Consider the following 25,487-nt stretch of genomic DNA (forward strand, 5'->3'; position numbering starts at 1 on the left):
CTTCTTCCGAAAGGAAGTCAAGTGACCTTTTTATGTCCTCGACCTCCTCCGTGGACATAGTTAGGTTTTTTTTCGGCCCCATATTGCTCACGTTGGTCGCAGCTAACTCTTTGACAGCTCAATCAGCTGTTCCCCGGTAAATCAGCTGTTAGCAGTCTGCTAACAGACTCGCGGGTTTGTCTTTTTTTAGTGACGACGTACACTCACTAATTCACGAGAGCACCTAAATGACCGTCCGGCTCCCTTTTACGTGGCACATGCATGATTGCAATATGCAGTGGCAACAAGAAAATGCCAAGGATACTTTGCCAGCTGACACAAAACCAATAAAAAGCAACAAGTACCAATTTGGGAACAAACGTTTGCTCAATATGTAGTAGCTGTTTGTCTGCGAGTTAGGTTTCGTTTTCTTTTCTCTGCCTCCTCACTTGTTTCCAGCACAGTAATGCTAAGGTCAGCTTGGTTTTATTCAAGGTCATTCAATGGCTACCGTGCAGCCAGCACTATCTCTTTGCTGTCCTTAATCTTCATCAATTCGAATTTTACTCGATGTGATTCCACCTGCCACCGTATTCTTTGTCAGTGAGCACACTCACTCATTCACTTTTACATGGCAAATGCATGATGGAATTATGCAGTGGCAACAAGCAAATGGCAAAAATACTTTGCCACCAGGCACAAACTGATTGAGAAAAGCACGAGGTATCAATTTAAGAACCTTTGTGTGTGTGTACCCGTGCGTGTGTCTGTGTGTGTGTGTGCGCGCGCGTGCGTGTCAATGTGTCTGTGTGTATTTTTGGGGGGGAGGGGGGCTCTGAGACAATCCCCTTGGTATAACTGTCTAGAAGCGCCAGTGCCTTTTAAGAAGACATTCCTTCTATGGAATAGACCTGCTTGCCTGCATTTGGCTCCCTAGCCCAAAAGGTGACATGTCAACCTGCTCATTGCTGCTCGGACACAATTGATCATAAAATATCAGCTGATTTAGTGACCCAATGTTTTTGCTCTTTCTGTCAGCCAACGTTGTCATGAGCTGAATCCGCTTTGACGGATGTCGAGTAAAAATTACTTTTACGCATTGCTTGGCTTCACTTTGAAACGTAGGTTTACGTGACCATGCACAAAGGTCGTCCCTCTTTTCTGCTTGCTTCAACTGTTTCCCATCTCAAATCAAATCAAAGTGGTGTCAAAAGTCTGAGCGAAGGTGGCCAAAATAATATCGCGTTACCGCAGCCAAAGACGTGCACACGTAAAGAGCGTCTCCGCGGGAACGCGCTCTTCCTAAGGCGCGTGAGTCACGTGGGTGGGGGCCGAGCAGCAGGAGTAGGAGCAGCAGCAGCAGCACCGGAGCAAGCGCCCGTTCGGCGGCCGTCACCTGTTTAGAGCGGAGCTAGTGTGTGCACCACATCGTGATTTCTGCGTTCAATAGCCTCTCTGGTGGCCTTCCGTCACCATGATGGCCCCGCTGGCCGTGCGCCTGGCGCTGGTCCACCTGGTTTGCGTCGTATGGATGATGTACAGCTGCGCAGCCGGTGAGTAATTCGAAGAAAATGTCCAACTTTGCGATTGTTGTACTCTTATTGTAACTTTGGAAGTAGGCATTTGGTTCGGATTGCAGTGCGGATCAGCTGCTAGGTGAAAAACTGGACCGACTCAGGAAGCTACGTGAAATATACTATGGGATGTTTTGGCATTTTTGGAGTTTTGGATAAAAATGGATTGTTTTGCGCCAAACAGTTCGGTCTGATTTGTAACCCAAATTTGGTCCAATTTTTGACCCAAATGGAGTTGTTTTACGATTGGATGTTCTTGACGTCACATCCATTTTGTTCTTGTGTACGTAAACCTTGTGGGTCAACGTTTTTCCTTGAGCCATGTGATTGCAAACTCTTTTTATGTTATAACTTTTTAACAAGGTTAACATTGATTGCGAGACGCAATGAGACATTGTATCCAGTGTATACAGAGTATCACTTTTCTTGAAAGGCAGACGCCCTATTTTTCTCCTCACATGCACTGTAGTGAAAATAAGCAAATAGTAATGAAGATGTCTGTTCTACATTAAAGTCGTACATCATTGTGAGGATAAGTATAAATGATCAAATCTGTCTTTACCACCAAACAATGTTTTATATTTAATAGGACGTGCAATATTGGTCCAACTGAAACAATTACAGAAAAGAATATCTTGTGATTCACTTTGATTTTAACCTTGCACTTTTTTTGTCCATCCTTCCAAAGAAAATCCACAAAATCATCATCTGGGCTGCAGGGTTCTTTTTTTTTTTTTTTTGCGTCTACGCACACGTATAGGGATGTGCACATGCACACGCCTCACATAGCGAGACCACTGTTGGCTTTAATATTCGCAACCACACATTGAGTTTGTCTCATTCCAATAAAAAAAAAAAGGGAAAATACTTTGAAACGTGTGTCAAGTGTGAGGCAAAAGGAAATACTCGCGCTCGAGTGTCCGCGTGTGTGGACGTGGGGGGAGTGGGAGGGGGGGGGGGGGGGGGAGCAGAAGATAGTCACGGAAATTGTTCTGTAGCTGTTACAACAAGAGGCGTGACTTGTCAACACGTCTAACTCATCATAGTTTGCAAATGTATCTTTGGTAATCGATGAAAAAAACGAAACAAAACAAAAAAAAACTTGGATGTGGAATTTGTTGACCTGTAGCGTCATCATGTGGTCAGGACTTGAAGAAAAAAAACTTTTCTCTCTCCGAGTGGCAGAATGTCAAGAAGTAGGCTGAATCTTCATTATTTGACTTTTAAGGATCGGACAGTACAGCCAAGTGCGTAGCGACAGACTTTATTGGAGAAGGGGATGATGGGAACAGCTGGCGCTGGAGCGGCGATTGGGCTGGAGAGGACAAACGATTCTGCGGGGGTTTCAAATAGTCAAGCGAGTCAGTATCTTCGGGACTGATGAGCGAAGCAGCATCAAGGGACAGACTGACACTCGGGTCTGCGCAGGTGACGGTGATTCCGCTGACAGGGGGGCGTGGTCCTGTCGCAGGTGGCACCAGCACGTGACAGACCCCCCCCCCCCCACAAGGGACGGCTCCCGACGTCCCCAGGAACCGAAAACAACAAAACAAAAAAAAAAAAGGAAGGCAATACCCCGGGCGGCCAGGTGGAGGGGTCAGCACACCGCCGAAACGTCCGACACCTCGCCAGACGCAGGATCGACGGACGCGGGGGCAGAAGACCCCGGTACCAGCGGGCAAGACCTCCCCGGACCCTCACCCCTGGTCCCCTCGTCCCTCCTCGGGCGCCCGCGCGGAGGGCCCGGTTGGTCCGGATGACAGCGATGGAACTCCGTGATGAGCGAACGGTCGAGTATCCAGCGGCTCGGAACCCAGGAACGGTGCGCGTCGTCATAACCCTCCCAATCCACGAGGTATTGTAGGCCACGACCACGCCGCCGCGATCGGAGCAGGGAGCGGACAGCGTAAGCCGGACCCCCATCGACGAGCTGGGGCGGCGGCGGCGGAACGGGCGCCGGCGCCAACGCGCTCTCATGGATGGGCCGCACACGGGACACGTGGAACGTGGGGTGAACCTTCATGGACTCTGGAAGGAGAAGACGGACTGCGGCCGGGCCAATCACCTTCTGAATAGGGAACGGTCCAACAAAGCGGGGCGCCAGTTTGCGGGATCCTGCTCGAAGTTGAATGAAGTTAAGAAGTTAAATGTCTTAATATTGTTGCCGGGCCAATTAGTGGCCCAACAACGTTATTAAGACATTATAACAATTTTATTAAAAAACTCAATTGGCATTAATTTTGTTCTTTACACATTTTATTGAAATTATTGACAGACGTATTTTTTTCTTCTGTTTATTTTTAGATCAACCCGGTGGAATATAAACTTATTGTTGGCATTGTCAATGAGCATAATCATTGGAAGCTGGCGGTAAAGAAATGTTTTAATGCTGTTAAGGATCGGACAGTACAGCCAAGTGCGTAACGACGGACTTTATTTGAAGGGGATGATGGGAACAGCTGGCGCTGGAGCGGCGATCGGGCTGGAGAGGACAACGATTCTGCGAGGGTTTCGAGTAGTCAAGTGAGTCAATTCTCTCCGGGATTGATGAGCGAAGCAGCATCAAGGGACAGACTGGCACTCGGGTCTGCGCTGGCGGCGCTGATATAGCGCTGGCCATGAACCCGTGGCAGGTGACGGTGATCCCACTGACAGGGGGGCGTGGTCCCGTCGCAGGTGGCACCAGCACGTGACAGAACCCCCCCCACAAGGGACGGCTCCCGACGTCCCCAGGAACCGAAAATAACAAAACAAAAAAAACCTAAAAGGAAGGCACTACCCCGGGTGGCCAGGTGGAGGGGTCAGCACACCGCTGAAACGTCCGACACCTCGCCAGACGCAGGATCGACGGGCGCGGGGGCAGAAGACCCCGGTACCAGTGGGCAAGACCACCCTGGACCCTCACCCCTGGTCCCCCCCGTCCCTCCTCGGGCGCCCGCGCCGAGGACCCGGTTGGTCCGGATGACAGCGATGGAACTCCGTGATGAGCGAACGGTCGAGTATCCAGCGGCTCGGAATCCAGGAGCGGTGCGCGTCGTCATAACCCTCCCAGTCCACGAGGTATTGTAGGCCCCGACCACGCCGCCGCGATCGGAGCAGGGAGCGGACAGCGTAAGCCGGGCCCCCATCGACGAGCTGGGGCGGCGCCGGCGGAACGGGCGCCGGCGCCAACGCGCTTTCATGGATGGGCCGCACACGGGACACGTGGAACGTGGGATGAACCTTCATGGAGTCTGGAAGGAGCAGGCGGACTGCGGCCGGGCCAATCACCTTCTGGATAGGGAACGGTCCAACAAAGCGGGGCGCCAGTTTGCGGGATCCCGCTCGCAGCGGCAAATCCCGCGTCGAGAGCCACACACGCTGCCCCACTCTGTACTCCGGAGCCGGCGTCCGGTGCTTGTTCGCCTGGCGGGCGTAGCCTGAAACAGAGCGGAGAAGAGTGGCCCGGCCCCTCGCCCAGGCACGATGACAACGGCGGACACAAGCCTGGGCCGACGGGCACGCCGCACCACGCTCCTGGTGGGCGAACAAGGGTGGCTGGTACCCGAAGACGCAGTGGAAAGGCGAAAGTCCCGTGGCCGAGCTGGGAAGGGAATTGTGAGCGTACTCTACCCAGGGAAGCTGTTGTACCCACCCGCGCTGGTCTCCGGCGGCCATGCATCGGAGAGACCTGCCCAGTTCCTGGTTCAGGCGCTCCGCTTGACCGTTGGACTGAGGGTGAAACCCCGAGGAGAGGCTGGCCGTGGCGCCGAGGAGTCGGCAGAACTCCGTCCAGAAGGCGGAAGCGAATTGAGGTCCTCGGTCTGACACGATGTCTCGTGGGAGACCGTGGTGACGAAACACCTCCCGCACCATGATGGACGCTGTCTGCTTTGCAGATGGGAGCCTAGGCAGAGGGATGAAATGCGTCATCTTGCTAAAACGGTCTACCACCGTGAGGACCACCGTGTTTCCCTCTGAGGGGGGGAGGCCCGTGACAAAGTCGATCGACAGGTGAGACCAGGGACGCTGGGGAACCGGCAAGGGTTGAAGCAGCCCAGCCGGAGGACGAGTAGGCGTCTTGTAGCGGTTACAGATTGAGCAGGCTCTGACGTAGTCGCTGGTGTCCACTTGCCAGGTGGGCCACCAGAAACGCTGTGCCACCACGTACCTCGTGCGTGCAGCGCCGGGATGACAGGCCAGGCGTGAGTCGTGCGCCCATTGCAGCACGGCCGATCGCAGGCCTTCCGGGACGAACAGGCGACCCTCCGGGCAGTTGCTGGGGCCGGGTTGATCGCGTGATGCGGCTTCCACTTGGCGTTCGATCTCCCATGTAAGAGCCGCCACCCGAACCGAGCTCGGGAGGATAGTGGGAGGCGGACCCTGTCCCTCCTCCCCACCAGGAAACAAACGCGACAGGGCGTCCGCCTTCGCGTTACGGGAACCCGGTCTGTAGGAAAGAGAGAACTCAAACCGGTCAAAGAACAGAGCCCACCGTGCCTGTCTCGCGTTCAGTCTCTTGGCCGATCTCAGATACTCCAAGTTGCGGTGGTCGGTCCAGACAATGAACGGAGTGGTGGCGCCCTCCAGCCAATGTCGCCACTCCTCCAAAGCCAACTTGACGGCGAGGAGCTCCCGATTACCGATGTCATAGTTCCGTTCTGAGGCTGACAAACGGCGAGAAAAGAAGGCGCACGGATGGAGACGATCGTCTTGGCGGCTGCGTTGAGACAACACCGCCCCGACACCCACGTCCGAGGCGTCCACTTCGACCACGAACTGTCTGTCGGGATCGGGAACTCTGAGGATGGGAGCGGATGTGAACCTCCGCTTAAGCTCCTGAAATGCTTGTTCTGCCCGTTCTGTCCATTTGTATGGAGAGGCGGGGCTGGTAAGGGCGGTGAGTGGCGCGGCCGCCGTGCTGTACCCACGGATAAAACGGCGATAAAAGTTCGCGAAACCTAAGAATTGTTGCAGCCGCCTGCGTGTCTCGGGAACAGGCCATGACGTGACCGCCTCCACCTTCCCAGGGTCCATTTCGATGGATCCCTCACGCACCACGTAGCCGAGGAATTTGACAGAGGAGGTGTGGAACTCGCACTTCTCTGCCTTCACGTAGAGCGAATTCTCTAGGAGGCGTCGCAGCACCGCCCGGACATGCTTGATGTGTTCAGGAAGCGAGCGGGAGAAGATGAGGATGTCGTCCAAATAAACGAACACAAATTTGTCCAGCATGTCTCGTAACACGTCGTTTATCAGTGACTGGAAAACTGCTGGGGCGTTGGTGAGCCCAAACGGAACCACCAAGTACTCGTAGTGTCCGCTCGGGGTGTTGAAAGCCGTCTTCCACTCGTCTCCCTCCCGGATGCGGATCAGGTGGTAGGCGTTGCGAAGATCCAGCTTGGTGAAGATGGTGGCACCCTGAAGGCTCTCAAAGGCGGAAGAAAGAAGAGGCAGAGGGTATCGGTTCTTTACGGTGATTGCGTTTATTCCCCGGTAGTCGATACACGGACGGAGCGTGCCCTCCTTCTTCTTCACGAAGAAAAACCCCGCTCCCGCAGGTGAAGAGGACGGCCGTATGATGCCGGCTGCCAGGGACTCCCGGATGTACTCCTCCATAGCCCGGCGCTCAGGAGCGGACAGGGAGTAGACGCGCCCCTTGGGAGGGAAGGTGCCGGGCAACAGGTCGATGGCGCAATCGTAGGACCGGTGTGGAGGAAGAGAAGCGGCCCTGGCTTTACTAAAAACCTCCTTGAGTTCGTGATAAACTGCTGGGACATTGGAGATGTCGGGACTGTACCTGGGCGGGGCTCTGCCGAGTGGGCTAGTGGCCGCCTTCAGGCACACTCGATGGCAGCGTTCGCTCCACTGCCGTACAACCCCCACCTCCCAGTCCAGCACCGGGTTGTGCTGCCGCAACCAAGGGTGCCCCAGGATGAGCTGCTGTCCTGGGAGGGAAAGAAGAAAAAACTGGATGGTCTCGTGGTGATTGCCGGAGAGCAGTACCTTAACCGGTTCTGTCACGAACGCCACCTCGCCAATCAGGCGGCCATCAATGGCACGCGCGGGAATGGGCGGGCTCAGAGGGAGGAAGCCGACACCCCACCGACGCGCCAGGCTAATGTCCATGATGTTCCCCTCCGCGCCGGAATCCACCAAGGCTGCCACGTTCTGGTCGCCCCCCGCAAGCTGGACACGTGCCTGCAGCGTGAGCGTGCTGGGACTGGGAGAGCCGGTGCCGGTCGAGCTCCCCGACGCCGCGTGAGCTCCGGCCTTTTAGCGGGCACCCCGCCACCCGATGGCCCCCCCTCCCCACCGTAAAAACACAAGCCCCGCGAGAGGCGTCGACGGTGCTCCTCCGAGGAGACCCGAGCCCCTCCCAGATCCATGGGCTCGGCGGGTGGAGTGGTGGGCGGGTCCCCAGCAGACGGAGGAATGTGGCCACGCGGATTCCGCGGGGACCTCCTCTCCCGATCGCGCCGCCGCGTCCGGATCCGCCGGTCTACTCGGGCCGCCAAGTCCATCGCGCCCTTCAGGGTTCGCGGGCGATCGTACGACACCAGTTCGTCCTTCATATAATCCGCGAGGCCATTTAGGAACGTGCTGACGAGCGCTGGCGCGTTCCATCCGCTGCTGCCGGCCAACGTCTGGAATTTAAGGGCGTACTCCGCGACCGATCGGCTACCCTGACGCAGCGTCGCCAGTTCCTCGGCGGCGTCTTCGGCGGCGGATCCCAGGTCGAACAGGAAGAGCAATTCCTCTGCGAAGGCGTCGAAGGAATCGCATGCCGGGGCCATCCGTTCATACTCTGCCAAACCCCATAGCCGCGCCTCGCCCGTGAGGTGGGTTAGAACGAAACCGACCTTGGCTGATTCTGACGCAAACGTGACGGGCTGGAGGCTGAACATTATGCGACAGTTGGTCACAAACGCCCTCACGTGCTTGGGATCGCCGTTGAACTTTTCAATGTTGCCGAGGCGGGGCTCCGGGACGTCCACGAGCCTCCTGGCCTCGGCAGACGGGCGGTGCGGGGGTGCCGTGACCGCCGGGGACGCAGCCACCGACAGTCTCTGGAGGGCTTGGGCCATCTCCTGCTGCTGCAGCTGTTGTTGCTGACCAACCTCGATCAGGTTCCGGATGTCGGCGGACAGGCTGCTGATGGCGGTCTCGGCTTGCTCCAGTCGGCCCAATGCCGTCTCGTCGTTCGCTGACTGCATCGTGTTGGCCAGTCTGTACTGTTAAGGATCGGACAGTACAGCCAAGTGCGTAACGACGGACTTTATTTGAAGGGGATGATGGGAACAGCTGGCGCTGGAGCGGCGATCGGGCTGGAGAGGACAACGATTCTGCGAGGGTTTCGAGTAGTCAAGTGAGTCAATTCTCTCCGGGATTGATGAGCGAAGCAGCATCAAGGGACAGACTGGCACTCGGGTCTGCGCTGGCGGCGCTGATATAGCGCTGGCCATGAACCCGTGGCAGGTGACGGTGATCCCACTGACAGGGGGGCGTGGTCCCGTCGCAGGTGGCACCAGCACGTGACAATGCCACAAGAGGGAGTAACATTACAGCAAAAAATATATAGTTATGTGCAAAATGTTTGATAATTCATGCATATGATTAATAAAACCTCATATTTTGTGTTTAAAATATAGGCAATCAGGCCAGGAGAAAAAAGGTCCTTATTGCTTGATCCTCTTGGTGAGTCTCAAATGGACATTAAAAAATGCCTGGAATCAACCCGGTAAGCACAGCTTCTAAAAGTCAGAGTTCTATTGTGATATCAACATTTAACTGAAGATGTGCGCTTTCTTTTGAAAGTGGACTAGGTTTTTGTTTTTATCAATACAAATTATGTAATTGACGGATAAAACTTGAAATTTGTGTTTATGTGCTGGCTCTTATATTTCAGGGCGTTCATGCGCAACAAAGGGTGCAATGTTTCCAGGTGGACTTGTGGCACTGTCCCCCATCCCAGGCAACAAGATTCAACCTCTTGTGGTGTCTTTGCTTTGAAAGTATGCATTTGATTTACAGACTATATTTACAAAACTCATATCACTCAATTATGCAAAAACTTAAACAAACATTACTCAAAACAAAAAAACTAATTTAGAGTTCATACAACAAAGGACTAAAACAAATTATTGTCTGACAGTAGAATTTTTTGTACGATATATAGGCTAAAGATGGCAAACATTTAAGGCATTCTTTATGCACTGTCAACATCTGACATTGTCTTTTTCAGTTTGCAGAACATCTTCTTTAAAATAAAGAAATAGACTTCTCAGCAAAGGCACACGATATAAATAGGTACAGGCTGCAAATTGCCACCACACTTCTATTAGAGACTGGTAAGTAATATGCACCCAGGAGATGTTATTGCCACCCAAAGAATGGTCCTGACTGTGCTATCAATGCTATATACAACTCAGTTAAGTTTTACACAGGGAAGTACGATAGCAATTCTTCTGTCTTTGTTTTCACAGATGATTTATCTGACTTGTGCTTTGTTTGTGGGGAAGCTACACATGACACAGACAACAGATGGGTAATTATGTCAGGTCTTGTTAACTAATGCATGTGATGATTAAGAAATATATTGAATTACACATGCGTTGTAAATTATTGTAAATGTGCTGCATTGTATGATCTTGCTTTTTTCTTTGTTTACCAGATTCAGTGTGACGAGTGTTGCAGGTGGTTCCATCTTGTATGTGTCGGGGAGCCTCCAACCGAAGGCTCTTTTTTGTGTACAGCATGTACAGAAATTAAATGCTAAATATTTGAAGCTTTCTTGAAGACAATTTTGCTTTTTTTTTATTACATTTTTTTATTTTTTTATTTTATTATTTAAAAAACTTTTTTTTTTCTTAATAAAGTTTAAAGTCATTATTTTTTATGTATGTTATATGATAAAGAAACAAAGTTGTTTGACCAAAATAAGGCCAAAGACATTGATAAAGTGCAGTAATAACAGTATCACTGCACAAATCATCAGAAAAAAACAGTTGGAGTTTAGGACTCACCGTTCTCAAAATAAGGGGGGGGAACATTTCCTCACGGCGGTGAGGAAATGTTCCCCCCCTGTAACTTGGGCTAGGAATGAGGGAACCTGTTCAAATTTGCCACACTACCTGAGCAGACCCCCAGGAAGACAGAAAAAAAATAGTCGGTCTAGGACTCACCGTTCTCAAAATAAGGGGGGGGGGGGGAACATATCCTCACGGGGCCGTGAGGATATGTTCCCCCCCCCTGTAACTTGGGCTAAGAATGAGGGAACCTGTTCAAATTTGCCACACTACCTGAGCAGACCCCCAGGAAGACAGAAAAAAAACAGTTGGAGTCTAGGACTCACCGTTCTCAAAATAAGGGGGGGGAACATATCCTCACGGAGCACCCGTGAGGATATGTTCCCCCCCTGTAACTTGGGCTAGGAATGAGGGAACCTGTTCAAATTTGCCACACTACCTGAGCAGACCCCCAAGAAGACAGAAAAAAAAACAGTCGGAGTCTAGGACTCACCGTTCTCAAAATAAGGGGGGGAACATATCCTCACGGGCACCCGTGAGGATATGTTCCCCCCCTGTAACTTGGGCTAGGAATGAGGGAACCTGTTCAAATTTGCCACACTACCTGAGCAGACCCCCAGGAAGACAGAAAAAAAAACAGCTGGAGTCTAGGACTCACCGTTCTCAAAATAAGGGGGGGGGAACATATCCTCACGGGGCACCCGTGAGGATATGTTCCCCCGTGAGGATATGTTCCCCCCCTGTAACTTGGGCTAGGAATGAGGGAACCTGTTCAAATTTGCCACACTACCTGAGCAGACCCCCAAGAAGACAGAAAAAAAAACAGTCGGAGTCTAGGACTCACCGTTCTCAAAATAAGGGGGGGAACATATCCTCACGGGCACCCGTGAGGATATGTTCCCCCCCTGTAACTTGGGCTAAGAATGAGGGAACCTGTTCAAATTTGCCACACTACCTGAGCAGACCCCCAGGAAGACAGAAAAAAAACAGTTGGAGTCTAGGACTCACCGTTCTCAAAATAAGGGGGGGGAACATATCCTCACGGAGCACCCGTGAGGATATGTTCCCCCCCTGTAACTTGGGCTAGGAATGAGGGAACCTGTTCAAATTTGCCACACTACCTGAGCAGACCCCCAAGAAGACAGAAAAAAAAACAGTCGGAGTCTAGGACTCACCGTTCTCAAAATAAGGGGGGGAACATATCCTCACGGGCACCCGTGAGGATATGTTCCCCCCCTGTAACTTGGGCTAGGAATGAGGGAACCTGTTCAAATTTGCCACACTACCTGAGCAGACCCCCAGGAAGACAGAAAAAAAAACAGCTGGAGTCTAGGACTCACCGTTCTCAAAATAAGGGGGGGGAACATATCCTCACGGGGCACCCGTGAGGATATGTTCCCCCGTGAGGATATGTTCCCCCCCTGTAACTTGGGCTAGGAATGAGGGAACCTGTTCAAATTTGCCACACTACCTGAGCAGACCCCCAAGAAGACAGAAAAAAAAACAGTCGGAGTCTAGGACTCACCGTTCTCAAAATAAGGGGGGGAACATATCCTCACGGGCACCCGTGAGGATATGTTCCCCCCCTGTAACTTGGGCTAGGAATGAGGGAACCTGTTCAAATTTGCCACACTACCTGAGCAGACCCCCAAGAAGACAGAAAAAAAACAGTCGGAGTCTAGGACTCACCGTTCTCAAAATAAGGGGGGGAACATATCCTCACGGGGCACCCGTGAGGATATGTCCCCCCCCCCTGTAACTTGGGCTAGGAATGAGGGAACCTGTTCAAATTTGCCACACTACCTGAGCAGACCCCCAGGAAGACAGAAAAAAACCCAGTCGATGTCCAGGACTCACCGTTCTCAAAATGGGAGGGGGGCACAAATATTCACGGCTTGACATTTTTTATAGCGTTCCTGTTACAATTTTTATCCTACCACCTTTCACTTTGCTTGGGACAAAAGGAGCCTTCAGAACTGAAATTTCTTCAATTATTCATTCAAATCAATTCCCTCAAATCATTCTCGTTATGAAAGATTTGATCACAAAACGTGTGTGGCTTTTTCTTAAATGAACACGTTTGACATTGCTAGAGTGTGAGCTTTTAATTATATTGCGGTGTCATTTTAAAGCAAATTAATAAATGCAACAATATTAATTTGCTTTGAAAATACCTGAGTAATAAAATGGATGGATGAATGATGATCACAATTAAGAATAAAGTCTCATTTGTAATATATACTCCTTGTAGCATGTAACGGTACCCAAAAGGAAGAGTTTCTTTGCATCGAGGTTTATGCAAAGAGCTCACGTAATTATATCGTTACTTTTTGGTAAGTGAGTGAGTGTTCCGTCTGTACGACTGGTCTTTGAATGCACCCCGCTTCAATGGCAGAACGCGGATGAATTTAAAGACATCAAATGAGAATAATCCTTTATAAAAATTAAAATTGACTGACGCAAACGTGAATTCTTCATGTTTTTATTGAAAACAACATAGTGCTGACGCCGTACGACGCCGTACGGCATCGGTTTTTCGCTTTCCAAACAAGGCGTGCGCGCTCCCGCGGCAGGGGGAACAAAATCTCACGGGGGAACCAAATCGAGCACAACACCGGCACCGCCGAAAGGCCGTGGGCATGCACCAAGTGGCCGAAAATGGCCCCGGCCCAGCGGTTCGGCACTTTACAAGCACCGCGGATGAGATCGCGGGGCCGCATTCGACTTCCAGCGGCCGGTGCGCTCGGGCACGCCGCCCAGCACCGCCGAAAGGCCGTGCGTATGCGCCAAGTGGCCGAAAATAGCCCCGGCCCAGCGGTTCGGCACTTCACAAGCACCGCGGATGAGATCGTGGGGCCGCATTCGACTTCCAGCGGCCGGTGCACTCGCGCACGCCGCCCGGCACCGCCGAAAGGCCGTGCGCATGCGCCAAGTGGCCGAAAATGGCCCCGGCCCAGCGGTTCGGCACTTTACAAGCACCGCGGATGAGATCGCGGGGCCGCATTCGACTTCCAGCAGCCGGTGCACTCGCGCACGCCGCCCGGCACCGCTGAAAGGCCGTGCGCATGCGCCAAGTGGCCGAAAATAGCCCCGGCCCAGCGGTTCGGCACTTTACAAGCATCGCGGATGAGATCGCGGGGCTGCATTCGACTTCCGGCGGCCGGCGCGCACGGCGAGCGGCGCCGGTGACTGTCCGGCACCACCTGGTACCTCGCACGGCTCTCATCTTCCCCACGCACGGACTTCCGAGCGCTCGGGGAGACGCTCGGAAGCTGCCGGTGCCGCCGTGGCGGGGAATTGCCTCGCTCTGGCGGACGCGGCGAGTAAAAACACCACCTCTCGCACTTAGCGCACACTCTCGCGTTGCTACGCCTCCCGTGGCACTTTAAGCGGCCGAACGGCGGGAGTAACTCTAACTCTCTTAAGGTAGGCTCACTTGACATTTTTTTAACGGTTCGCGGAGGCGACCGGGACCACCGGGAGGCCGTGAGCGCGCGCCGGGTAGCCGGAAATAGCTCCAAGACGAGCGGATCGGCTGTTTGTAAGCACCGCGGATGAAATCACGGAGCCTCATTCGACTTCCAGCGGCCGGTGCACTCGCGCACGCCGCCCGGCACCGCCGAAAGGCCGTGCGCATGCGCCAAGTGGCCGAAAATGGCCCCGGCCCAGCGGTTCGGCACTTTACAAGCACCGCGGATGAGATCGCGGGGCCGCATTCGACTTCCAGCGGCCGGTGCACTCGCGCACGCCGCCCGGCACTGCCGAAAGGCCGTGCGCATGCGCCAAGTGGCCGAAAATAGCCCCGGCTCAGCGGTTCGGCACTTTACAAGCACCGCAGATGAGATCGCGGGGCCGCATTCGCGCTCCCGGTGGCCTCCGCGAACCGTTAAAAAAATGTCAAGTGAGCCTACCTTAAGAGAGTTAGAGTTACTCCCGCCGTTCGGCCGCTTAAAGTGCCACGGGAGGCGTAGCAACGCGAGAGTGTGCGCTAAGTGCGAGAGGTGGTGTTTTTACTCGCCGCGTCCGCCAGAGCGAGGCAATTCCCCTCCACGGCGGCACCGGCAGCTTCCGAGCGTCTCCCCGAGGGCTCGGGAGTCCGTGCGTGGGGAAGATGAGAGCCGTGCGAGGTACCAGGTGGAGCCGGACGGTCACCGGCGCCGCTCGCCGTGCGCGCCGGCCGCCGGAAGTCGAAAGCAGCCCCGCGATCTCATCCGCGGTGCTTGTAAAGTGCCGATCCGCTGGGCCGGGGCTATTTTCGGCCACTTGGCGCATGCGCACGGCCTTTCTGCGGTGCCGGGCGGCGTGCGCGAGTGCATCGGCCGCTGGAAGTCGAATGCGGCCCCGCGATCTCATCCGCGGTGCTTGTAAAGTGCCGAACCGCTGGGCCGGGGCCATTTTCGGCCACTTGGCGAATGCGCACGGCCTTTCGGCGGTGCCGGGCGGCGTGCACGAGTGCACCGGCCGCTGGAAGTCGAATGAGCCTCCGCGATCTCATCCGCGGTGCTTACAAACAGCCGATCCGCTGGTCTTGGAGCTATTTCCGGCTACCCGGCGCGCGCTCACGGCCTTTCGGTGGTCCCGGTCGCCTCCGCGAACCGTTAAAAAAATGTCAAGTGAGCCTACCTTAAGAGAGTTAGAGTTACTCCCGCCGTTCGGCCGCTTAAAATGCCACGGGAGGCGTGGCAACGCGAGAGTGTGCGCTAAGTGCGAGAGGTGGTGTTTTTACTCGCCGCATCCGCCAGAGCGAGGCAATTCTCGGCCACGGCGGCACCGGCAGCTTCCGAGCGTCTCCCCGAGCGCTCGGATGTCCGTGCGGAGGGAAGATGAGAGCCGTGCGAGGTACCAGGTGGAGCCGGACGGTCACCGGCGCCGCTCGCCGTGCGCACGGCCGCCGGAAGTCGAATGCGGCCCCGCGATCTCATCCGCTGTGCTTGTAAAGTGCCGAACCGCTGGGCCGGGGCTATTTTCGGCCACTTGGCGCATGCACACGGCCTTTCGGCGGTGCCGGGCGGAGCGCGCGAGTGCACCGGCCGCTGGAAGTCGAATGCGGCCCCGCGATCTCATCCGCGGTGCTTGTCAAGTGCCGAACCGCTGGGCCGGGGCCATTTTCGGCCACTTGGCGCATGCGCACGGCCTTTCGGCGGTGCCGGGCGGCGTGCGCGAGTGCACCGGCCGCTGGAAGTCGAATGCGGCCCCGCGATCTCATCCGCAGTGCTTGTAAAGTGCCGAACCGCTGGGCCGGGGCTATTTTCGGCCACTTGGCGCATGCGCACGGCCTTTCGGCGGTGCCGGGCGGCGTGCGCGAGTGCACCGGCCGCTGGAAGTCGAATGCGGCCCCGCGATCTCATCCGCAGTGCTTGTAAAGTGCCGAACCGCTGGTCCACTGGTCCGGGGCCATTTTTGGCCACTTGGCGAATGCGCACGGCCTTTCCGCGGTGCCGGGCGGCGTGCGCGAGTGCACCGGCCGCTGGAAGTCCAATGAGCCTCCGCGATCTCATCCGCGGGTGCTTACAAACAGCCGATCCGCTCGTCTTGGAGCTATTTCCGGCTACCCGGCGCGCGCTCACGGCCTGCCGGTGGTCCCGGTCGCCTCCGCGAACCGTTAAAAAAAATGTCAAGTGAGCCTACCTTAAGAGAGTTAGAGTTACTCCCGCCGTTCGGCCGCTTAAAGTGCCACGGGAGGTGTGGCAACGCGAGAGTGTGCGCTAAGTGCGAGAGGTGGTGGTTTTACTCGCCGCATCCGCCAGAGCGAGGCAATTCCCGGCCACGGCGGCACCGGCAGCTTCCGAGCGTCTCCCCGAGCGCTCGGATGTCCGTGCGGAGGGAAGATGAGAGCCGTGCGAGGTACCAGGTGGAGCCGGACGGTCACCGGCGCCGCTCGCCGTGCGCACCGGGAGTCGAAAGCGGCCCCGCGATCTCATCCGCGGTGCTTGTAAAGTGCCGAACCGCTGGGCCGGGGCTATTTTCGGCCACTTGGCACATTCGCACGGCCTTTCGGCGGTGCCGGGTGGCGTGCGCGAGTGCACCGGCCGCTGGAAGTCGAATGCGGCCCCGCGATCTCATCCGCGGTGCTTGTAAAGTGCCGAACCGCTGGGCCGGGGCCATTTTCGGCCACTTGGCGAATGCGCACGGCCTTTCGGCTGTGCCGGGTGGCGTGCACGAGTGCACCGGCCGCTGGAAGTCGAATGAGCCTCCGCGATCTCATCCGCGGTGCTTACAAACAGCCGATCCGCTCGTCTTGGAGCTATTTCCGGCTACCCGGCGCGCGCTCACGGCCTTTTGGTGGTCCCGGTCGCCTCCGCGAACCGTTAAAAAAATGTCAAGTGAGCCTACCTTAAGAGAGTTAGAGTTACTCCCGCCGTTCGGCCGCTTAAAATGCCACGGGAGGCGTGGCAACGCGAGAGTGTGCGCTAAGTGCGAGAGGTGGTGTTTTTACTCGCCGCATCCGCCAGAGCGAGGCAATTCCCGGCCACGGCGGAACCGGCAGCTTCCGAGCGTCTCCCCGAGCGCTCGGATGTCCGTGCGGAGGGAAGATGAGAGCCGTGCGAGGTACCAGGTGGAGCCGGACGGTCACCAGCGCCGCTCGCCGTGCGCGCCGGAAGTCGAAAGCGGCCCCGCGATCTCATCCGCGGTGCTTGTAAAGTGCCGAACCGCTGGGCCGGGGCTATTTTCGGCCACTTGGCGCATTCGCACGGCCTTTCGGTGGTGCCGGGCGGCGTGCGCGAGTGCACCGGCCGCTGGAAGTCGAATGCGGCCCCGCGATCTCATCCGCGGTGCTTGTAAAGTGCCGAACCGCTGGGCCGGGGCCATTTTCGGCCACTTGGCGAATGCGCACGGCCTTTCGGCGGTGCCGGGCGGCGTGCACGAGTGCACCGGCCGCTGGAAGTCGAATGAGCCTCCGCGATCTCATCCGCGGTGCTTACAAACAGCCGATCCGCTCGTCTTGGAGCTATTTCCGGCTACCCGGCGAGCGCTCATGGCCTCCCGGTGGTCCCGGTGGCCTCCGCGAACCGTTAAAAAAATGTCAAGTGAGCCTACCTTAAGAGAGTTAGAGTTACTCCCGCCGTTCGGCCGCTTAAAGTTCCACGGGAGGCGTAGCAACGCGAGAGTGTGCGCTAAGTGCGAGAGGTGGTGTTTTTACTCGCCGCGTCCGCCAGAGCGAGGCAATTCCCCGCCACGGCGGCACCGGCAGATTCCGAGCGTCTCCCCGAGCGCTCGGAAGTCCGTGCGGGGGGAAGATGAGAGCCGTGCGAGGTACCAGGTGGAGCCGGACGGTCACCGGCGCCGCGCGCCGTGCGCGCCGGAAGTTGAAAGCGGCCCCGCGATCTCATCCGCGGTGCTTGTAAAGTGCCGAACTGCTGGGCCGGGGCTATTTTCGGCCACTTGGCGCATGCGCACGGCCTTTCGGCGGTGCCGGGTGGCGTGCGAGTGCACCGGCCGCTGGAAGTCGAATGCGGCCCCGCGATCTCATCTGCGGTGCTTGTAAAGTGCCGAACCGCTGGGCCGGGGCTATTTTCGGCCACTTGGCGCATGCGCACGGCCTTTCGGCGGTGCCGGGCGGCGTGCGCGAGTGCACCGGCTGCTGGAAGTCGAATGCGGCCCCGCGATCTCATCCGCGGTGCTTGTAAAGGGCTGAACCGCTGGGCCGGGGCTATTTTCGGCCACTTGGCGCATGCGCACGGCCTTTCGGCGGTGCCGGGCGGCGTGCGCGAGTGCACCGGCCGCTGGAAGTCGAATGCGGCCCCGCGATCTCATCCGCAGTGCTTGTAAAGTGCCGAACCGCTGGTCCGCTGGTCCGGGGCCATTTTTGGCCACTTGGCGAATGCGCACGGCCTTTCCGCGGTGCCGGGCGGCGTGCGCGAGTGCACCGGCCGCTGGAAGTCCAATGAGCCTCCGCGATCTCATCCGCGGTGCTTACAAACAGCCGATCCCCTCGTCTTGGAGCTATTTCCGGTTACCCGGCGCGCGCTCACGGCCTGCCGGTGGTCCCGGTCGCCTCCGTGAACCGTTAAAAAAAATGTCAAGTGAGCCTACCTTAAGAGAGTTAGAGTTACTCCCGCCGTTCGGCCGCTTAAAGTGGCACGGGAGGCGTAGCAACGCGAGAGTGTGCGCTAAGTGCGAGAGGTGGTGTTTTTACTCGCCGCGTCTCCCAGAGCGAGGCAATTCCCCTCCACGGCGGCACCGGCAGCTTCCGAGCGTCTACCCGAGGGCTCGGAAGTCCGTGCGTGGGGAAGATGAGAGCCGTGCGAGGTACCAGGTGGAGCCGGACGGTCACCGGCGCCGCTCGCCGTGCGCGCCGGCCGCCGGAAGTCGAAAGCAGCCCCGCGATCTCATCCGCGGTGCTTGTAAAGTGCCGATCCGCTGGGCCGGGGCTATTTTCGGCCACTTGGCGCATGCGCACGGCCTTTCGGCGGTGCCGGGCGGCGTGCGCGAGTGCATCGGCCGCTGGAAGTCGAATGCGGCCCCGCGATCTCATCCGCGGTGCTTGTAAAGTGCCGAACCGCTGGGCCGGGGCCATTTTCGGCCACTTGGCGAATGCGCACGGCCTTTCGGCGGTGCCGGGCGGCGTGCACGAGTGCACCGGCCCCTGGAAGTCGAATGAGCCTCCGCGATCTCATCCGCGGTGCTTACAAACAGCCGATCCGCTCGTCTTGGAGCTATTTCCGGCTAGCCGGCGCGCGCTCACGGCCTTTCGGTGGTCCCGGTCGCCTCCGCGAACCGTTAAAAAAATGTCAAGTGAGCCTACCTTAAGAGAGTTAGAGTTACTCCCGCCGTTCGGCCGCTTAAAGTGCCACGGGAGGTGTGGCAACGCGAGAGTGTGCGCTAAGGCCGAGAGGTGGTGGTTTTACTCGCCGCATCCGCCAGAGCGAGGCAATTCCCGGCCACGGCGGCACCGGCAGCTTCCGAGCGTCTCCCCGAGCGCTCGGATGTCCGTGCGGAGGGAAGATGAGAGCCGTGCGAGGTACCAGGTGGAGCCGGACGGTCACCGGCGCCGCTCGCCGTGCGCACCGGAAGTCGAAAGCGGCCCCGCGATCTCATCCGCGGTGCTTGTAAAGTGCCGAACCGCTGGGCCGGGGCTATTTTCGGCAACTTGGCACATTCGCACGGCCTTTCGGCGGTGCCGGGTGGCGTGCGCGAGTGCACCGGCCGCTGGAAGTCGAATGCGGCCCCGCGATCTCATCTGCGGTGCTTGTAAAGTGCCGAACCGCTGGGCCGTGGCCATTTTCGGCCACTTGGCGAATGCGCACGGCCTTTCGGCTGTGCCGGGCGGCGTGCACGAGTGCACCGGCCGCTGGAAGTCGAATGAGCCTCCGCGATCTCATCCGCGGTGCTTACAAACAGCCGATCCGCTCGTCTTGGAGCTATTTCCGGCTACCCGGCGCGCGCTCACGGCCTTTCGGTGGTCCCGGTCGCCTCCGCGAACCGTTAAAAAAATGTCAAGTGAGCCTACCTTAAGAGAGTTAGAGTTACTTCCGCCGTTCGGCAGCTTAAAATGCCACGGGAGGCGTGGCAACGCGAGAGTGTGCGCTAAGTGCGAGAGGTGGTGTTTTTACTCGCCGCATCCGCCAGAGCGAGGCAATTCCCGGCCACGGCGGCACCGGCAGCTTCCGAGCGTCTCCCCGAGCGCTCGGATGTCCGTGCGGAGGGAAGATGAGAGCCGTGCGAGGTACCAGGTGGAGCCGGACGGTCACCGGCGCCGCTCGCCGTGCGCACGGCCGCCGGAAGTCGAATGCGGCCCCGCGATCTCATCCGCTGTGCTTGTAAAGTGCCGAACCGCTGGGCCGGGGCTATTTTCGGCCACTTGGCGCATGCACACGGCCTTTCGGCGGTGCCGGGCGGAGCGCGCGAGTGCACCGGCCGCTGGAAGTCGAATGCGGCCCCGCGATCTCATCCGCAGTGCTTGTAAAGTGCCGAACCGCTGGTCCGCTGGTCCGGGGCCATATTTGGCCACTTGGCGAATGCCCACGGCCTTTCCGCGGTGCCGGGCGGCGTGCGCGAGTGCACCGGCCGCTGGAAGTCGAATGAGCCTCCGCGATCTCATCCGCGGTGCTTACAAACAGCCGATCCGCTCGTCTTGGAGCTATTTCCGGCTACCCGGCGCGCGCTCACGGCCTGCCGGTGGTCCCGGTCGCCTCCGCGAACCGTTAAAAAAAATGTCAAGTGAGCATACCTTAAGAGAGATAGAGTTACTCCCGCCGTTCGGCCGCTTAAAGTGCCACGGGAGGCGTAGCAACGCGAGAGTGTGCGCTAAGTGCGAGAGGTGGTGTTTTTACTCGCCGCGTCCGCCAGAGCGAGGCAATTCCCCTCCACGGCGGCACCGGCAGCTTCCGAGCGTCTCCCCGAGGGCTCGGAAGTCCGTGCGTGGGGAAGATGAGAGCCGTGCGAGGTACCAGGTGGAGCCGGACGGTCACCGGCGCCGCTCGCCGTGCGCGCCGGCCGCCGGAAGTCGAAAGCAGCCCCGCGATCTCATCCGCGGTGCTTGTAAAGTGCCGATCCGCTGGGCCGGGGCTATTTTCGGCCACTTGGCGCATGCGCACGGCCTTTCGGCGGTGCCGGGCGGCGTGCGCGAGTGCATCGGCCGCTGGAAGTCGAATGCGGCCCCGCGATCTCATCCGCGGTGCTTGTAAAGTGCCGAACCGATGGGCCGGGGCCATTTTCGGCCACTTGGCGAATGCGCACGGCCTTTCGGCGGTGCCGGGCGGCGTGCACGAGTGAACCGGCCGCTGGAAGTCGAATGAGCCTCCGCGATCTCATCCGCGGTGCTTACAAACAGCCGATCCGCTCGTCTTGGAGCTATTTCCGGCTACCCGGCGCGCGCTCACGGCCTTTCGGTGGTCCCGGTCGCCTCCGCGAACCGTTAAAAAAATGTCAAGTGAGCCTACCTTAAGAGAGTTAGAGTTACTCCCGCCGTTCGGCCGCTTAAAGTGCCACGGGAGGCGTGGCAACGCGAGAGTGTGCGCTAAGTGCGAGAGGTGGTGTTTTTACTCGCCGCATCCGCCAGAGCGAGGCAATTCCCGGCCACGGCGGCACCGGCAGCTTCCGAGCGTCTCCCTGAGCGCTCGGATGTCCGTGCGGAGGGAAGATGAGAGCCGTGCGAGGTACCAGGTGGAGCCGGACGGTCACCGGCGCCGCGTGCCGTGCGCGCCGGAAGTTGAAAGCGGCCCCGCGATCTCATCCGCGGTGCTTGTAAAGTGTCGAACTGCTGGGCCAGGGCTATTTTCGGCCACTTGGCGCATGCGCACGGCCTTTCGGCGGTGCCGGGCGGCGTGCGAGTGCACCGGCCGCTGGAAGTCGAATGCGGCCCCGCGATCTCATCTGCGGTGCTTGTAAAGTGCCGAACCGCTGGGCCGGGGCTATTTTCGGCCACTTGGCGAATGCGCACGGCCTTTCGGCAGTGCCGGGCGGCGTGCGCGAGTGCACCGGCTGCTGGAAGTCGAATGAGCCTCCGCGGTCTCATCCGCGGTGCTTTTAAAGTGCCGAACCACTGGGCCGGGGCTATTTTCGGCCACTTGGCGCATGCGCACGGCCTTTCGGCGGTGCCGGGCGGCGTGCGCGAGTGCATCGGCCGCTGGAAGTCGAATGCGGCCCCGCGATCTCATCCGCAGTGCTTGTAAAGTGCCGAACCGCTGGGCCGGGGCAATTTTCGGCCACTTGGCGCATGCCCACGGCCTTTCGGCGGTGCCGGGCGGCATGCGCGAGCGCACCGGCCGCTGTAAATCGAATGCGGCCCCGCAATCTCATCTGCGGTTCTTGTAAAGTGCCGAACCGTTGGGCCGGGGCTATTTTCGGCCACTTGGCGCATGCGCACGGCCTTTCGGCGGTGCCGGGCGGCGTGCGCGAGTGCACCGGCCGCTGGAAGTCGAATGCGGCCCCGCGATCTCATCCGCGGTGCTTGTAAAGTGCCGAACCGCTGGGCCGGGGCCATTTTCGGCCACTTGGCGAATGCGCACGGCCTTTCGGCGGTGCCGGACGGCGTGCACGAGTGCACCGGCCGCTGGAAGTCGAATGAGCCTCCGCGATCTCATCCGCGGTGCTTACAAACAGCCGATCCGCTCGTCTTGGAGCTATTTCCGGCTACCCGGCGAGCGCTCATGGCCTCCCGGTGGTCCCGGTGGCCTCCGCGAACCGTTAAAAAAATGTCAAGTGAGCCTACCTTAAGAGAGTTAGAGTTACTCCCGCCGTTCGGCCGCTTAAAGTTCCACGGGAGGCGTAGCAACGCGAGAGTGTGCGCTAAGTGCGAGAGGTGGTGTTTTTACTCGCCGCGTCCGCCAGAGCGAGGCAATTCCCCGCCACGGCGGCACCGGCAGATTCCGAGCGTCTCCCCGAGCGCTCGGAAGTCCGTGCGGGGGGAAGATGAGAGCCGTGCGAGGTACCAGGTGGAGCCGGACGGTCACCGGCGCCGCGCGCCGTGCGCGCCGGAAGTTGAAAGCGGCCCCGCGATCTCATCCGCGGTGCTTGTAAAGTGCCGAACTGCTGGGCCGGGGCTATTTTCGGCCACTTGGCGCATGCGCACGGCCTTTCGGCGGTGCCGGGTGGCGTGCGAGTGCACCGGCCGCTGGAAGTCGAATGCGGCCCCGCGATCTCATCTGCGGTGCTTGTAAAGTGCCGAACCGCTGGGCCGGGGCTATTTTCGGCCACTTGGCGCATGCGCACGGCCTTTCGGCGGTGCCGGGCGGCGTGCGCGAGTGCACCGGCTGCTGGAAGTCGAATGCGGCCCCGCGATCTCATCCGCGGTGCTTGTAAAGGGCTGAACCGCTGGGCCGGGGCTATTTTCGGCCACTTGGCGCATGCGCACGGCCTTTCGGCGGTGCCGGGCGGCGTGCGCGAGTGCACCGGCCGCTGGAAGTCGAATGCGGCCCCGCGATCTCATCCGCAGTGCTTGTAAAGTGCCGAACCGCTGGTCCGCTGGTCCGGGGCCATTTTTGGCCACTTGGCGAATGCGCACGGCCTTTCCGCGGTGCCGGGCGGCGTGCGCGAGTGCACCGGCCGCTGGAAGTCCAATGAGCCTCCGCGATCTCATCCGCGGTGCTTACAAACAGCCGATCCGCTCGTCTTGGAGCTATTTCCGGTTACCCGGCGCGCGCTCACGGCCTGCCGGTGGTCCCGGTCGCCTCCGCGAACCGTTAAAAAAAATGTCAAGTGAGCCTACCTTAAGAGAGTTAGAGTTACTCCCGCCGTTCGGCCGCTTAAAGTGGCACGGGAGGCGTAGCAACGCGAGAGTGTGCGCTAAGTGCGAGAGGTGGTGTTTTTACTCGCCGCGTCTCCCAGAGCGAGGCAATTCCCCTCCACGGCGGCACCGGCAGCTTCCGAGCGTCTACCCGAGGGCTCGGAAGTCCGTGCGTGGGGAAGATGAGAGCCGTGCGAGGTACCAGGTGGAGCCGGACGGTCACCGGCGCCGCTCGCCGTGCGCGCCGGCCGCCGGAAGTCGAAAGCAGCCCCGCGATCTCATCCGCGGTGCTTGTAAAGTGCCGATCCGCTGGGCCGGGGCTATTTTCGGCCACTTGGCGCATGCGCACGGCCTTTCGGCGGTGCCGGGCGGCGTGCGCGAGTGCATCGGCCGCTGGAAGTCGAATGCGGCCCCGCGATCTCATCCGCGGTGCTTGTAAAGTGCCGAACCGCTGGGCCGGGGCCATTTTCGGCCACTTGGCGAATGCGCACGGCCTTTCGGCGGTGCCGGGCGGCGTGCACGAGTGCACCGGCCCCTGGAAGTCGAATGAGCCTCCGCGATCTCATCCGCGGTGCTTACAAACAGCCGATCCGCTCGTCTTGGAGCTATTTCCGGCTAGCCGGCGCGCGCTCACGGCCTTTCGGTGGTCCCGGTCGCCTCCGCGAACCGTTAAAAAAATGTCAAGTGAGCCTACCTTAAGAGAGTTAGAGTTACTCCCGCCGTTCGGCCGCTTAAAGTGCCACGGGAGGTGTGGCAACGCGAGAGTGTGCGCTAAGGCCGAGAGGTGGTGGTTTTACTCGCCGCATCCGCCAGAGCGAGGCAATTCCCGGCCACGGCGGCACCGGCAGCTTCCGAGCGTCTCCCCGAGCGCTCGGATGTCCGTGCGGAGGGAAGATGAGAGCCGTGCGAGGTACCAGGTGGAGCCGGACGGTCACCGGCGCCGCTCGCCGTGCGCACCGGAAGTCGAAAGCGGCCCCGCGATCTCATCCGCGGTGCTTGTAAAGTGCCGAACCGCTGGGCCGGGGCTATTTTCGGCAACTTGGCACATTCGCACGGCCTTTCGGCGGTGCCGGGTGGCGTGCGCGAGTGCACCGGCCGCTGGAAGTCGAATGCGGCCCCGCGATCTCATCTGCGGTGCTTGTAAAGTGCCGAACCGCTGGGCCGTGGCCATTTTCGGCCACTTGGCGAATGCGCACGGCCTTTCGGCTGTGCCGGGCGGCGTGCACGAGTGCACCGGCCGCTGGAAGTCGAATGAGCCTCCGCGATCTCATCCGCGGTGCTTACAAACAGCCGATCCGCTCGTCTTGGAGCTATTTCCGGCTACCCGGCGCGCGCTCACGGCCTTTCGGTGGTCCCGGTCGCCTCCGCGAACCGTTAAAAAAATGTCAAGTGAGCCTACCTTAAGAGAGTTAGAGTTACTTCCGCCGTTCGGCCGCTTAAAATGCCACGGGAGGCGTGGCAACGCGAGAGTGTGCGCTAAGTGCGAGAGGTGGTGTTTTTACTCGCCGCATCCGCCAGAGCGAGGCAATTCCCGGCCACGGCGGCACCGGCAGCTTCCGAGCGTCTCCCCGAGCGCTCGGATGTCCGTGCGGAGGGAAGATGAGAGCCGTGCGAGGTACCAGGTGGAGCCGGACGGTCACCGGCGCCGCTCGCCGTGCGCACGGCCGCCGGAAGTCGAATGCGGCCCCGCGATCTCATCCGCTGTGCTTGTAAAGTGCCGAACCGCTGGGCCGGGGCTATTTTCGGCCACTTGGCGCA

General features: G+C 58.7%; 1 long non-coding RNA gene across 3 annotated transcripts; it reads left to right on the forward strand.

The window, feature by feature from the left end:
• Positions 1 to 1,302: 1,302 nt before the first annotated feature.
• LOC137840873 (uncharacterized) lies at positions 1,303 to 10,424 on the forward strand. 3 transcript variants are annotated; one of them, XR_011088007.1, is made up of 6 exons: positions 1,303 to 1,532; positions 9,185 to 9,273; positions 9,442 to 9,547; positions 9,778 to 9,883; positions 10,019 to 10,080; positions 10,207 to 10,424. It is a non-coding gene; the product is annotated as an uncharacterized lncRNA (long non-coding RNA). The 3 variants fall into 3 exon arrangements; XR_011088009.1 differs by having other exon boundaries at positions 9,193 to 9,273; XR_011088008.1 differs by lacking the exon at positions 1,303 to 1,532 and adding an exon at positions 3,065 to 3,923.
• Positions 10,425 to 25,487: the final 15,063 nt, after the last annotated feature.

The sequence above is a fragment of the Syngnathus scovelli genome, chromosome 13 (assembly GCF_024217435.2).
Source record: "Syngnathus scovelli strain Florida chromosome 13, RoL_Ssco_1.2, whole genome shotgun sequence".
Taxonomy (NCBI): Eukaryota; Metazoa; Chordata; class Actinopteri; order Syngnathiformes; family Syngnathidae; genus Syngnathus; species Syngnathus scovelli.